A 10058-nucleotide genomic window follows, 5' to 3' on the forward strand; every position below is an offset into this window, starting at 1 on the left:
ATGAATTTGGCAATAGTCTCCTGGATATCGATGGCGATGGTGTGATTAAAGCGGCAACCGATGGTGTTATTCTCAATGCCTATATAGCAGGCGCTAGTGCTGCAGACTTATTACCCTATGTTTCTGACCTGTCGCCCATTGTGACTGAAGATGAATTATTGTCCCACCTATTGGAGCTGGTGTAATGCTCGTTCAAGATATTAGTAAGCCAGCCAGTGTGGCTGATAATGAGTTTGCTGTTTATATAGAAAATGTCAGCTGGGATATGAGTACCAATACCATCAGTTTTGCTGTTGGTTTGATGGTGAGTAATCCAGAATTGAGCAGCTTTGGCCTACGCTTGCATTATGACGACAGTTTAATGACCTACTCATCTGATACTGATTACAGTCTGACTCAAACACAGGCAGATACAGTAGGTAAAGGCATTGATAATGTCTTCACACAAGGTTTGGTAGCGACGGGACACTTATCGCAACCTGATACGGCTAACTATGATGGTTTAGATGGCACCACAGCCTTTGTTAAAAGTAATTGGGCAGCAACCTGGAATACTACCACCTCCAGCATGGACAACTGGCCAGGTACAGGCAATATAGACATTACACTGTACGAAGTGAACTTTGTTGTTAGCAATATCAGCCAAGCTCTGCAGTTTGATTTTACAGCTGACGCCGCTGACTTACCTGATGGTTATAGCTTGTCAGCGGCAAGCATTGCTGGCTTTACTTTAAATGTAGCGGATTACATTGACTCAAGTGCTTCGGCAATAGTGAGCGGCGCCATTGCTGACAGAGATGGTAATCAGCTATTAGCCGATACCCTATCTTATTTCACCGCAGACAGCCAAACTACTGCCTATGAAACACAGATCAATAGCAATGGCAGCTATAGCTTTGTTGCTGGCTTAACGAGTGATTTGCGAGTGACTCCAGAGTTAGCGGTGACAAGTGATCATAAGCAAGAAATAAACGTTTACGATGCCTTAGACGCACTTAAAATTGCCATAGGGTTAACGCCGTCTTCGGGTTCTGTGACTAGCGAGCAATTGATAGCGGCCGATATTGATCAGAGCGGAGCAGTGAATGTATACGATGCTTTGGATATATTAAAAGCAGCAATAGGATTAACGATCCCTAATTCACCTGAGTGGGTATTCGTTGATGCCTCTGCCGATCTCACTGGTCTAACCGCTAGCGCTGTTAGCTACCAAGAAGGTGTGGACTATGGCTTGCTAGGTGGTGCCGCCACAGTGGACTTTACAGGGATCTTACTGGGTGATGTGGATGGGTCTTATAGTGCGGACATTGTTTAACTACATAAATTCACTTGGATTTACTATGCATAAAAAAAGCCCCGCTATTGCGAGGCTTTTTTATTACCGCATTTTTAAGCAATTTCTACAAGGAAGAATAACTCTTCTGTAGTTGCAACGGTTGCTGCTTCAAACCAAGCGCCTTCGGCTTGAGGGTCAGTCGGCATGGTAAGCTGAATTGCTTGATGGCTATCGCTATCAGTCCAGAAGTGTTCAACACTATTAATTCTAGTTGCGCTTAGAATCGCATCTAGATTGAACCCATCAACAATCTCACCAGTAATATGTGCTAAGGCATCATCAAGACCAAAGCTATTTGTATCGAAGGTATCGATAGTCGCTAGTTGGTTACCATTGGTTGTCGCATAGGCAGTCGCATCAGCGTAGCTCATTGCATCAAGTACCATTGCGTAGGTTGTATCGCCATATGTGAAGGTGATTTGATCTACTCCAGTGTTGCCCACGTTGACTAAGGTTTCTCCAGTGTCACCTTTGTTTGCACCATCTAAACCCATGCTGCCAGACACTGTCAGTTCAAAGCCATTACTTGTATCAGAATCCTGTAAATCGAAACTGAAAAGTGGTGTGCTTAGATCTGTTACAACTGGATAAGTAAAATATCCTACTACCAGTTCACCGGTGCCGGTTGCAGTCTCATTTGGAATGCCTGTGCCTGAGATGCCCATGGCAAAGGAGTTGGCAACGTAGCTAGCTCCAGAGGCATCAAAATTAACAGTTGCGTCAAAAGCGCCTAGTCCATTAGCAATTGAAGCAAAGTTTGTATCAGCGTGTACTTCTACGGTAATGACACCGTTTGTCTCAGTGGTGGTTACTAGGTAGCCGCCAGTAGTTTCTGCTGTTGTTAATGTTTGGGTCGCGCCAACATCGACGCCATAAGTAGATGTGATGGTGTTACTGTCACCAGCGTCATCAGTGTAGGCGTAGTCTACGGTAATGTTTGTATTTAGATCATCAGCTGTAAGAACATACTCATCAGCAGTTGCTCCAGTGATCGCAGAACCATCTCTATACCAAGTATAGGTACCAGGTGCTGAGGCTAGATTTGTGGTACCGTCTTCATCGGTAAATGCCTCTACTGCTGACAACAAACCGCCAACACTATTGACGCCAGCTATCTCCAGGCTTCCTACGGGAGCGTCGTTGGCATTTGCAATGGTTACGGCAATATCTGCATTTACGGATGCGCCAGCGGAGTCTGTTGCTGTAACCGTAATTGTTGCAGCACCAACGTCTGCTTGTAATGGTGTACCTGAAATGATACCGGCGTCGCTGATGCTAATGCTACTATCTGATGGCAGGTTGGACGTAAAGGTAAGGCTGTCGCCAGCATCTACGTCAGTAAAGAAGCTGGATACATCTACAGAAAAAGCGGTGTCTTCTGTAAATGTTTGTGCACCAATTGCGGAGGCCGTTGGTGCATCGTTGGTGTTGGCTACGCTTAGGGCGAAGGTTTGGGCAGTTGTTGCGCCATCGCTATCTGTGGCTGTCACGGTAATGTTGTGACTACCAACGTCTGCGTTTAACGGTGTGCCCGTAATTACACCAGCGGTGCTCATTGCCAGCGTGCTAGGCAAGCCCGTGGCTGTGAATGTTAGGCTATCACTAACATCTTCGTCATCAAAAGTGCCGCTTACGTCAAGGTTTAATGCAGTGTCTTCAGTGCTGTTAGCATCTGCAATAGCCGTAGATGTTGGTGCATCATTCACATCTACAACAGCACTTGTGCCAGTGGCAGTGCTTACTGTTTCTGTAGCACCCAAACCATCGGTGAAGGTGGCAGACGCGGTAATGATCGCGCCAACATCATCATCGGTTAGTGTTAATGTGGTGGAGTTGCTATCTGCGATGTCCACACCGTCACGCTGCCAAGTGTAAGTGAAACCGCTATCAATGCCGTTTTGATCGGCAATAGCCGAGGAATCTACGGTTAGTGTGGCGTTATCTTCAGCGGTGCCGGTGATGGCTAGATCGCCAGTGGCGGCATGATTGATCTCGGTAATCGCATTTGTTGGGGCACTGGTTAAACTTTCACTGTTACCAGAGCCGTCTGTGTAAGAAACCTCTACGGTAACTTGGCTGCCAATATCGTCACGAACTAACTCATAGGTAGAGGACGTGGCACCATCAATGGCAGTACCATCGCGCATCCATACGTATGACAAGTTCCCCAAGCCATCATCATCGGCTAGGCTTGAAGTGTCTGCTGTTAGCGTTTCTTCTTCAGAGTTCTTACCGGTAATGGCTACGGCGCCTGTTGGGGCATCGTTAATATTGGTAATTACTAGGTCAAAATCTTGGCTAGTTGTCGCACTGCTGCCATCAGTTGCTGTGACAGTAATGGTGTGTGTGCCAGAATCAGCATTCAGTGGTGTACCAGATATGACACCGTCAGCGTCAATAGTGATGCTGTTTGGTGCTCCAGATAGAGAATAGGTCAAACTGTCGCCAGCATCCACGTCGGCAAAATGACTAGAAACGTCCAAGCTATAGGCGCTATCTTCGTCTACAGCGCCATCGGTAATGGCCGTGGAGGTAGGTGCGTCGTTCACGTTAGTGACAGTGACTTCAATGGTGGCTGTGGTTTCGTTGCCTGCTGTATCCGTAGCTGTTACGGCTAGTTCGTTGACACCAACTTGATCGTTACCAAAAGCACCGCTAATAGCGCCATTTTCAGCAACAGTGATGCCATCAGGAAGCTCTTCGCCGTTTAATGTTGCGGCAAAAGTAAGGGTGTCGCTTTCTGCATCGGTGAAGAAGTCTACGGCTGTTAGGCCTGCTTCAACGGCGGCATCTTCAGCGTATGTTACAGGTGCTACTTCAGAAGCAACAGTGACAGGAGCGTCGTTTTCACCATTAACAGTCACGGTAATAAAGGCATCAGTAGTTGTAGCCGTTGACGAAGAGTCGCTGCTGTCTACTTTATTGACGGTGACTTTAAATGTTTCGGTAAATGTTTCACCATCTGTCATGCTGTCGATAGAAGTAGGGTTGCCAGCAATAGTGTATGTCCAGGCACCGTCGGCGGTTAGGGTAAGGGTACCTAGTGAGCTACCTGTTCCCTGGAACGCTAATGTGTTTGGATCAAATTCGTAGGAGATGGTGTCTTCTGTATCTGGGTCTGTAACGGCTAGAGTACCGGAGGTAGTTAAGCCATCATCGTTGTTTTCTTCTATGTTGCTACGACCACCGCTCACAACAAGTAGTGCAGACAAGTCGGTAGTAGCATCAATAGTCATTAAGTTAGTGTCGCCAGTGTTGGCAACAGCAGCAGCAGAGTCAACTAGGTTGGCTTGTGCTACGGCAAATAGTTCCTTGCCTGAATCTAAATCAGTTACCGTATCGATAGCATCGTTGACGGCTTCTACAGCTGTTTCAATGGCCGCTATCGCGGCGGTGTTAGTCGTATCTTGTAATGAGGACGTGGAGTCGTATTTACCAATTACATCAGATACCAATGTAGAACTACTGGTAAAGTCGATAGCCGTAATAGTTGTTTGGTTGGTTGTAGCGGCTGCGGCTGCATCTTCCATTACGTCTACAAAAGCTTCAAAGGCGTTGTCTAAAGCGGCGCCACGGTCTACAGCCGTGTCAAAGTTTTCTTCGGCAACGGCCAGCGTGTTAATAACAGTCATAACCTGCTGTGCTACTTTTTCATAAGCTACAGATTCTGCGCTGCCTGCGTTAGCGGTGGTGAACGGGTTGTAGTTAGCAATATCAACGTCATTGTTGATACCTAGCATGGATTTAACTTGAGCTTCAGCTTCATCCGCCGTTAGGTTGGTGGTGCTGTTATCCATTAGCTCATTGGTAATGGTCGTTGCAACGGAAACAACATCGTAGCCTTGTGGTGCGGAAAGCGTTACGCCATCTAAAATTTGGCCGGAGGACTTATCAATGGTGCTGCTGTTGGTTTGTACAACAATATCACCTGTCAAAGACGTTTGAATGGAGAAGTTACCATCGGCGTCGGTGGTTGCCTTAGCACTGTCCACGCCATCTGTCCAAACACCATCGCCATCGGTATCAATAAATACCTCCGCCCCTTCTAGTAAACCTTTAATAGCTGTACCACCAACGCTTGGGGTGACATTTGGGCTGCTAAATCCACAACCAACCAGACCAAGCGAGAATAAGGTCATTAATGAGCCTTGTGCTTGTATGCGGAAGTTAGTGTTCTTTTTGGTGTTTTGCATGATGGTGTCCTTGGCCTGGTTATGAGCATAAATGCATGCTCTTTTTTAACATATTCAGGGCTAATTTTATATAGGAAAAATTCTTAGTTATTTAACTTTAAGGTGAGCAAATACATGGCACCTTGCCTAGCTACACATTATGAAATGAGCTTTTTAGCATGTAAATCCCATGAATTGGTTACTTATTAGTGTTTTTTGCTCAGATATCGAAGATATCTTGCGTGAGTTTGATCTGGATTAATAAGGTGGATGACTCCAACAAATAGGACTTATTCTTAGTACGAATATACAAAATTGGTGTTAAGATGATTTTTGAGTATCTATTATTATACCCAAGTTGGGTGTGAATAATGTGGTTGGGACTATTTTATTTAGCTAGTCTAGCTGCATAGCGCTGAGCAAAAAAGTAGGGGTGAGGCATGGCCGATTTAGTGGGAACGGATGGAATTGACGTAATTGAAGGCACGGATCAAGCAGACAGTATTGATGCTGGGGCTGGAGCTGATGTTGTTCGGGCTGGTGCTGGTGATGATGTCATTCAGGTAACACTCGATGATAAGTATGCGATCTCTTTATCGGAATTGTTCGATTTTTCAAGCGCATTTCAACGTGGCTACGATAGCTATACTTTAATAGCTGACCAAATCGATGGTGGTGAGGGGCATGATGTATTGGAGCTGGATTTAGGTACGGGCTCTAATGTCTATCATAGTGATCTGTCAGTGTATCTTGCTGACCATTTAATAACCAATGTTGAAGAGCTTTCTATGGTGGCAGCTAGTTCTGCCTATTATCAGCAGTATATAGTTGACCTTGGTTTATGGAACAAATTAAGTGCCATTGATCTGGGTACTCATTTTAGGCTCAATTTGATTGGCACCGGTGAAAGTTTTAATGCCGTTAATTTGGCGGCTGCGAATATTTCGGATACCCATTTTGTCGGTGATTTCGATGTCATTGATTTGTCTTTGGGTGCCGATGTTAGTGCTTCAAAAATCACCGGTAATTTCAATCAATTAATTGGTGCTGACGACGCTGACAATTTCCAAGTACAAGCGAAAACGGATAATAACAATACAGCGTCTGCAATTAGTGTTTCCCTTGGCGATGGCAATGACGCTATAGAGTTTAGTAACTACTTTGAAAGCATAGTGGGCGGGGTGATCGATGCCGGCGCCGGTAGTGATGTTGTTGAATTTAACCAGTCTGGGCTTGTTGATGTTTCCGCTGTTGATTTTATTGATGTCGAGTCTATTTCAACTTCTGCTACCTTAATTATGAAAGAAAGTGATGTGAATTCAATCACCATTACAGGCAGCGGAGGTGCCTTCTACAGAGGCTCCAATGATTATATCTATGGTACTGATAGTGATGACAGCTTTGATGCCGATTTGAATGGCGTGTTTGTTGGTGGTGCAGGGGATGACATCATCAAGAATATTAAAGCTGCTTATTATAATGGCGCTCAAGAAGAATATACGATTACACGCGATGTCGATGACCCATCAATAGTAACGGTAGAACATTCTGGCGGAGATATGTCTGATGGGGTTGATACTCTGACAGATGTTAGGCAATTGATCTTTGCGGATAATCCAATTAGTCCAATGATTCTTGATGACTTTCATGATTATGATTCTCCTAACTTACAAACCATTCAGTTTGATCAATTGATAGGAGCGAGATCTGAACACACTGAAGATCTGGATTGGTTTGCTATTGAGATGGTTCCAAATGTCACGTTTTCGCTCAATCCTACATTGCCAACTGGGGTTTATGGTTTTTTCTATTTTTATGATGCCAACGGAGATGAGTTAAATTTATATTACCCTGATATCAATAAAACATATCATACACATCCGCCTCAATACTACTCGCAAACAGCTACATTGGTTAGAGATAATGGTCTAGGTCAACAACCATTTGAAGGTGGAGAAGTGCATGTTAAATTGTGGACATCTAACGATACAGAGCCATTTGATTATTCTTTTTCTATTGACCTGCTGGATGATTTTAGCGAAACGCTTTCAACTAGAGGTGAGATCAATCCAAATACAGGCTCAATTCTTGGCTATATCGGCGACGAAGGCCACGACGTTGATTATATCCTCACCGAACTAGTAGCGGGCACAACGTATATATTTGAAGCTAAAGGTATGGCTTCCGGCAGCGGTACTCTGCCCAACCCAAAATTAGAAATTTACCACTCAGATAATCTAGTTGACCAGGTTAGCACCGTCGAAGTTGCTGGTGCTGCCGGAGCCGATGTCAAGGTGCAGGTCTCCATCGAGACATCTGGTACCTATGTGTTGGCCGTATCTGAGGCCACTGGTATCTACGAGGGCTCTTACACGATAACTCAGGTGTCCAAGGATCTGCAGTCGGCTGATATTGCCACTACCGGCCGCTTAACGTTCGATGAAATGGGTTTTGCCGAGACATACAGTGAGATAAATGCCTTGGCTGATCGAGACTGGTTTGCTATTGAGTTGGCAGAGGGGCAAGCTTATTCCATAGAAGCACTAGGTAGCAGTAGTAATAATGGCACCTTGTCATCACCCTTGGTAGAAATTCGCACGGCCGCAGGTACCCTCTTGGAGTCCGACTCCGGAGGAGGTGTTGGCAATAATGCCAAAATTCTTTTTCAGGCACCACAAACTGAGACCTACTTTGTTGGTATAGCGGCAGCGGGCAATTCTTCTATAGGTACCTATACCATTAAAGTGGGTGGTATTGCCGATGATTATGCTGGCAGTAGTTTAACGAGTGGGCTTTTGTCTGCCGATGGAACTGTTGAATACGGTTTGATTAACACCCGTGATGATACGGACTGGTTTAAAGTTGGCTTGTCTGCAGATCAAACCTATAAGGTAGTGTTAGCGGGTGATACTCGTAATGATGCTGTTCTGGACCCACTATCTGATACCTATCTGACTATTCGTGATGCTAGCGGTAATATTCTTCGTTTTAATGATGATGCCAACGGCGAAAATGACTCTGAACTTTTCTTTACACCGTCTGAAACTGGTATTTATTTTGTAGAAGCTAAGAGTGCAGTTGGTCTGCTAACTGGTGGTTATCAAGTTAGTGTTACACCGGCCGAAGCCGATGATCATGGTAATGATATTGATGCTAGTGCCGCTACTTCCTTCACCCTAGGCACGCCTACGAGCGGTGCGATACAGGTACCAGGGGATGTGGATGTATTCTCCATGGATTTGGTAGCGGGTACCGTATATCAGATAGATGCATTGGGTCTTGCTAGCACCGAAGGTACATTAACGGATCCAGTTGTGCGCATCTTTAATAGCGCTGGGGATCTTGTGCAAGTCGCCGATAATGGCGGCTCGGGGCTTGAGTCTCTAGCGTATTTCGTGCCAACTGCAGATGACACTTATTTTGTGGAAGTATCCAGTGGTATTGATGCCAATATGGGGACTTATCAACTGAAGGTTGCTGAAACCAATTTACCATCAGATGATGTAGGGAATGACGTCGGTACGGCTACACTTGTGCAAACCGGGGATAGCTTCGATGGTAACTTGTTGGTCCGAGGCGATGAAGATTGGTTTGCTGTCGATCTGGTGGCCGGCAATCGCTATGTGGCCATGATGAAAGGCCAAGCTACCGGTGGTGGTTCTTTGCCGGATCCCTATCTAGAGCTACGCGATGCCAGTGGCAATTTGATAACTAGTGATGATAACAGCTCGTGGCAAAACGATGCTGGCATTAGCTATGAGATAAGCGCTACAGGGCGTTATTACTTTGTGGCCAAAACGCAAGATGCGGATGCTACAGGTACTTATACATTTACGGTACGTGATCCGGATGATCATGGTTCTACAAAGGCCAGTGCAACTGTAGTGACACTTGATACGCCTGTTGATGGTGGTATTCAATGGGCCGATGGTCGTTTTGGTGCTAAGGCAGTCAATACCGATGCTACACCAGTTGATCGAGATGAAGATTGGTTTGAAATTGATTTAACTTTGGATCAAATTGTTACTTTCAAAGTAACGCCTACTACTACGGATGGCATTGGTCGTGCCATGCTGGAGGTGCTCAATCCATTGGGTACACCAGTGGGCCGTGGTGATGGTTTAACCGTGGATGATGGCACGGCAAGTGTTGCTATCAAGGTTGCCACAGCGGGCACCTATCAAGTGCGAGTCATCGATGGTGCAGGCTATACGGGTAATTATCAGTTTACTGCGGCTAGTGGTGATGTAAACGATGAAGATGCATCGGCTGCCGTAGCACTGGCATTTACTGAAGGTCAGTCTAGTTATGACGGTGTTATTGGACTGGCTGGCGATACGGATAGCTTCGCCATAGATCTACTAGCTGACACCAGCTATCGTGTGCAGCTGGGTAAGGTTAGTGACGGTGTAGTTGCCGCATTGGAAAGTGGTGAGCTAAATCTAGTTTTCACACCTGCCGATGGTTCGGCTGCAGAAACCTTGGATACCAGTGGCAATAGTGGCGAACTAGCTGCGGGCATACAGGTATTATATAGCCCGGTTAAGGCA

The sequence above is a fragment of the Sycon ciliatum genome, unplaced genomic scaffold (genome assembly GCF_964019385.1).
Source record: "Sycon ciliatum unplaced genomic scaffold, ocSycCili1.1 SCAFFOLD_1405, whole genome shotgun sequence".
In the NCBI taxonomy this organism is placed as follows: domain Eukaryota; kingdom Metazoa; phylum Porifera; class Calcarea; order Leucosolenida; family Sycettidae; genus Sycon; species Sycon ciliatum.